Source organism: Cibotium barometz, chromosome 39, assembly GCF_041138505.1.
Source record: "Cibotium barometz isolate CiBa-2024 chromosome 39, ASM4113850v1, whole genome shotgun sequence".
Lineage (NCBI taxonomy): Eukaryota > Viridiplantae > Streptophyta > Polypodiopsida > Cyatheales > Cibotiaceae > Cibotium > Cibotium barometz.
Window position 1 is genome coordinate 16,227,603 of NC_141084.1, and position 6,314 is coordinate 16,233,916.

The 6,314-nt window shown below is 40.9% G+C and overlaps 1 pseudogene; it reads right to left on the reverse strand.

The window, feature by feature from the left end:
- Window positions 1-4,321: 4,321 nt before the first annotated feature.
- Window positions 4,322-5,695, reverse strand: LOC147615784 (uncharacterized; annotated as a pseudogene).
- Window positions 5,696-6,314: the final 619 nt, after the last annotated feature.

Sequence of the window (6,314 nt, forward strand, 5' to 3'; positions counted from 1 at the left end):
ATTTAAGGCCTGTCGCCCTAAGCTTTGACTTGAAGGCCTATAAACTTACTTGGGCTTCATGTTTACACATTTGCAACCCACTACTACTCTAGAAAATTTGATTTCAATTGAAACCTTAGTTTCCATGGTGTGGCAAAGGATGGGAGGGAGGCAGGGAGAGATGGGCAGACCTACAGAAAATATTGAAAGCTTTGGCGATGGCATTGGCAATAAAAACTAGTACCACACGAGGAGTTTTGGGACGTTATCGACTCATACCACTCGTGGGCAGACATTTAAAAGGTCGGACTCATTAACGACGCTTGAATATGGTATGTACTATGTGCTCACTCATCGACTTTCTTGCATGTGTTCATTTTTTCACCTCTGAGTCTTTGACAAAATAGGAAGAGTCAAATGCCATCATTGCTACATCCATCATCCTTTGAGTCTCCGACTGCATCAGCCTCCTCAATGCCCCCCAAACTGAGCCAAACGCCATCGGCCTCTACATCCATTTACAGGTATTTTAGAGTTCTTTCAGATCCTCTATTAACGTTTTGCTGTCTGTTTTGTGAATGTTGATAATAGTGTCTGTACAAAGCGCTCGGGGTTTCATCAGGGTCCTTTTGGTGGTCCCATATCGCTTAATACTGACCCCCTTGGCTCACGTTGCTCACAGGTCTAGTACCAAGCGATATTGGTACCTCTGGACTCCTGGACTCCTGTTTGTTTCATATCGCTTGTTGGTATCGATCCCACTGTGATAACGTTGGTCATGGGGTTAGTACCAAGCGATACAAAGGCCTCCAAAATCTTGTCTGCTTTATATCGCTTGGTACTGACTCCACTGTGAGTCATGGTGTCAGTACCAAGCGAAACAAAGGCCTTCGAGATCCTATCTACTTTATATCGCTTGGTCCCGACCCCACTGTGAGTCATGGGGTCAGTACCAAGCAAAACAAAGGCCTCCGAGATCCTGTCTGTTTTATATCGCTTGGTGCCGACCCCACTGTGAGTCATGGGATTAGTACCAAGCAAAACAAAGGCCTTAGAAATCCTGTCTGCTTTATATCACTTGGTACCAACCCCACTGTGAGTCATGGGGTCAGTACTAAGCAAAACAAAGCCTCTGGGATCCTGTCTGCTTTATATCGCTTGGTACCGACCCCACTGTGAGTCATGGGGTCAATACCAAGTGAAATAAAGGCCTCTGGGATCTTGTCTGCTTTATATTGCTTGGTACCGACCCCATTGTGAGTCATGGGGTCAGTACCCAAGCAAAACAAAGGCCTCTGGGATCTTGTCTAATTTATATCGCTTGGTTCCGACCCCATTGTGAGTCATGGGGTTAGTACCAAGCAAAACAAAGGCCTTCGGGATCCTGTATGATTTATATCGCTAAGTGCCAATCCTAATGTGAGTCATGGGGTCAGTACCAAGCGAAACAAAGGCCTCCGAGATCCTGTCTGCTTTATATCGTTGTTACCGACCCCACTATGAGTCATGGGGTCAGTACCAAGCAAAACAAAGGCCTCCGAGATCTTCTCTACTTTATAATATCGCTTGGTGCCGACCCCACTGTGAGTCATGGGGGGTCAGTGTACCAAGCGATTTAAAGGCCTCCGAAATCCTATCTGCTTTATATCGCTTGATACCACCAACCCCACTGTGAGTCATGGGGTCAGTACCGAGTGATATAAAGTCCTCTAGAATCCTGTCTGCTTTATATTGCTTGGTACCAACCCCAATGTGATAACGTTGGTCATGGGGTCAGTACCAAGCGATATAAAGTCCTCTCGAATCCTGTCTGCTTTATATCGCTTGGTATCGACCCCAATGTGATAATGTTGGTCATGGGGTCAGTACTAAGCGATACAAAGTCCTCTGGAATCCTGTCTGCTTTATATCGCTTGGTATCGACCCCAATGTGAATGTTGGTCATGGGGTCAGTACTACCAAGCGATACAAAAGCCTTCGGAATCCTCTTTGCTTTATATCGCTTGCCGACCCCATTGTGAGTCATGGGGTCCTGGAGTCAGTACCAAGCGATACAATGTACTCTGGAATCCTATTACTTGGTACTGACTTTTTTAAATGTGTTTCTCATAAGCTTTATTTATTTGTTTAGATGGCTCGTACTACCAAGACAACTGCTTGGAGGCTTGAAAGACCTACCGAGTCACTGCAGGTAGCACAAGGCAGAACAAGGAGGTATCAAGCTCATAGAGCAGTTTTGCAGGAGCTTCGTCGCATTGAGCGACACATGCAGCAGCCTGCGATATCCAGGCTCCCTTTCCAAAGGATTGTGCATGAAATTTGTGAGCAATGGAGTATTGGCATGCGGTGGCAATCATCTGCATTATTGTGTCCTCAAGAAATCACTGAGGACTGGATCATCGAGTTTTTTGAAGATGCTTACTTTCTCGCTGCTCATGCCCACTCCACAGGCTGACAATAATGCTGAGGGATTTTGATACCCTTCATTGATTGTGGTATAGATACGACCAGATGCTTGTTCCTGTTTCTATAAAAGCGATCCTCGAATGCAGCGTATCCTTACAGTTTACCCCCTCCATCCTTGTACAAGGCCATCTGAGAGCTCCCGTGTGCTCCTCATGATAGGGACACCCATTCTCAAAGTAGGTTAAGACTTAAACACCCCAGTGATGATGCCCCTCAAGCAGAACCTCACAAACAACTAGAACCGGAGGCACAACCACAACCGGAGGCTACTGCAGGCACAACCACAACCCTCCCGCTGAAGTTGAAATTGTTGCAGAAGAAGAAGATGCAGACAGGATAGAGAGGGAAGTAAGTCTGATTGAAGCACATATTATCAGAGAATTGAGAGTTTTGGAGGCTGCTGCGCCGGTTAGAGCGGCATTTTCACTTCGGGGCCAAAGAGTTGTCAGGCGTCTGGATGGATACGATTTAAATGTTTTGAGGATTGACGCAATGGAAATCACATATAACATTGTCAATATTTTACTATGGTATGTATAGTATATACAATGCATGATGTATATAGTATGATGCATGACTGAGCTATACGTACCAGTGGACTAATTCTTTGTTCTTTTCATTGTTGCCTTTAGGTATTGTATATTACTACTAGCAGAAGATGTCCAAAATTGTACATATACTGTGGATTACAAAATGATAGCTCATCATTTTTGAACCTTATGTCTTGGTTTGAACCAGTGAACCTCGACTTGGCAAGACTTGTTTTCACGGCTTATCATGAAGAGTGAGTCTCATGTTAAGTTTAAAATTGACATCAAATATTTGGTAATCTATATGTGTTTTCTTTAATAACACCTATGTCCTCTTTGTTTTTTTCAGCCGACACTGGAGTTTGTTTTTGTACGATATTGAGCAAAACACATGTTATTTTTCTAACTCTGTTCAGTAATACCATGGCCATGTTAGAGAGTAAGTCCCTATTGACATTTCCCTCTTTGACAAGCATGTAGATTTATTTAAGTAGGATAAGCTGGTGCTTGTTTTTTGACCTCTCATATGTGCTCGTTTTTTGACCTCTCATATGTGCTCAAAAGTTTGTATATGCATTGGAACATCTCCTAATGGAGCCGAACCTTGTACAATGCATGACATATCGTAGGATAAGGGTGCCAGTCCAGCCAAATGATGTCAACTGTGGATGGAGGGGCCGGCCCTAAATGCCTATCTTTTAATAAAGAAAATTTTTGATATTCCTAATGTAAGTGATGTTTGTAACGTAGACTTGCATAATCAAACATAGCTATAATGTCCCTAACAAAGCTTTTCTCTATGTACAGGAAATAAGTCTGAACAAATATGCTCCCTTGCACATAAAATAGTTCAAGACAAAATCTATACAAAGAATTATTTTGGTTGTCCATGATCGTGTAAAAGAAGAGATCAGGAGGGTAGACGAATTTGCAAGGGAAGCTGCAGAGAGAATACGTCAGCGAGACGAGGAGCAGCAAAGACAAGTCGAAGAACATGTGGCTGCAAGAGCGGAGGTGGATGAGTGGGTGGAATCAAGGAGGCAGGTTTCGAGTTGCAGGTGTAGAGGGAAAGAGAAGAAACATTGTGGGAAGAAATGGAAAGGCTGCAAGAGGAGCAAAATCAAAGGCCCCCTCAGTCCCAAAGCACAGTCAACCTCTCAATCAGGCATCGCTCCCGTGCCCTTAACTTTTTTACTCGGTGTCACCATCATTAGACTTATATTTACATTTGTAACATTAACATTAACATTGATTTTGTAAGAGACTCGACATTGTTTTGTAAGAAAAAAATCTTTCATATATACAATTGCTTTTGGAGTTACAATGTCTCAATACTGTCACATCATTCAATGATTAATCAAGTGACTAGTATGAGAGAGAGATTCTTTGCAGAAAGTCGTTTTCTCTTTTCGCCTTGGCACCTGTTAAAAAGGGGTTTTGTTAGTGGTATCTTACATAATGTTATGCACATCATACTAAATGGTGAATGTAAATATAAATGGTTTACCTATTTAGTATCCATTGTAAATGTATAATCTTTTGGCAATTGTTCAATCTCCTCGTATGTAAGGTCTTCTCTAATTTGAGAAAGAGATGTTTTAGAGAGTGTGTTCAACATTGTAATAAGCAATTGCCCTTCCAAATATATCTCCATTACTAGAGGCATATTCTCGAGATCTAACTCCAAATCTTGATCTAATGGAACAAGGTTGCCATTAACATAATGATATCTGGTGTAGTGAAAAGTTATGAAGTTTTGAGAGCCAATAATGTACTTGCAAATTATTGATTTCTTCTCCAAAACAGAAATGATGCCTTCTATCTTTCTCCTGTCCCAACCATTGTCCAAAAAGTCCAGTGCCTTACTTGACTTGTAAATAAACATTGTTGAATTAATTCTTATTTCTTCATCAAAGAAAAAGTCAACAAACACTTCGATAGGCATAAAAATAGTAAGCTTGACATTCTTTGTTGCAACAACAGATGCCTTAAGAGACTTCTATATGTCGTGATACAACCTGATCCTATAACTTTCACTAGTTTGTGAAGTTGGCAATGGCCAATCTTTGCTTCCAAATAATGGGAGGGGTAATGGAGTCAAACGACCCCATCCAGTGTTTGGTTCATAGAGAAATATGCCGTGTTTGGTTCTAAGTACTGCATATCATAGAGAAATATACCGTGGTCTGCAAGATCTCTATGAGTTCTTCCCTTGTAAATTTGTTCTCCTACATATGCATGGAAAGCGTAAAAAATCCCACTTATACTCTCCATTGGTTGCCAGTCTATCCTATTGGATGGATAAATATCTACATAAAACCAAAAGATTAAACATTTTTAAAACAACAATTAGACACTTTTAAAACAATAAGGAGACAGGATTGAATGGAAAAAAATTACATAATAACAACAATTAAACACTTTTAAAACAAAATAAGCTTTGACCGAAATCACCCTCAAGTCTACATATGCTGGAAAATATGTTGTATTAGTACCTCTGTCACACGCTTGCTCGATTCACATACCTTGAACTCTTTAACTTGTCCCTTGAATGGCTCCACAAATTCATTAGCGTTTCTCCTCTTCCTCTTCCTTCTCTGTAAAAGTACCCAGCTCCCGATTGTAATTATAGATGGTATCCATGTCCCATCATCTGTATTATAACTATTGAATACAATAATAGCTAAAATGCTAGTACGAGGCTTTCTATAGGTTTCCATTTTATGTAGCAAAAGACACATGGAAGAAGAAGATGAGAGCTTAATTTGGAGGAGACTTAGAAAAAGAAAGAACGACTATGTTGGAGACAAAGAAGATCAAAGCTAGTTTTGGGGGGAAACTTAGAGATTCTCTATCATTAAAACTACCACTATCTTTTAGCATACGTGCAAAGATTCGATACTATTATTTTATTATTATTTTAAGTTGAGTAAATGTTATTTTAAGATGCATTTTGATCATAATTTTACTCTATTTACTTGAATTCTTGCTTTAAAATGCTGAATTTCTCCGTTTAAGGAAGCCTCTTCCTCATTGGTTGAGCACCACTCTCTCTCTAGAACTAAAAGGCCCAAAATTGAGTCCAAATTTCTCCTAATGCCTACATCTTTTCATGGTATCAGAGCCTGGTTCATGCTAAGGACTAAGTGGTAAGCACGAGAAGCATAGGAAGCGGTACAAAGGTAAGAGCTTCATCTACTCTTCCCCCTTTGTGTTGGCTACTACACCCTTATCGGGAGCTCTTTGGGAGGCACTGGCAAACGAAATCCGATTGAGGTGCTTTCTTCATGAGAGTAGAGCAACAAGGCAACTATAGGGTTCTTTGGACAAAAGTTTTCA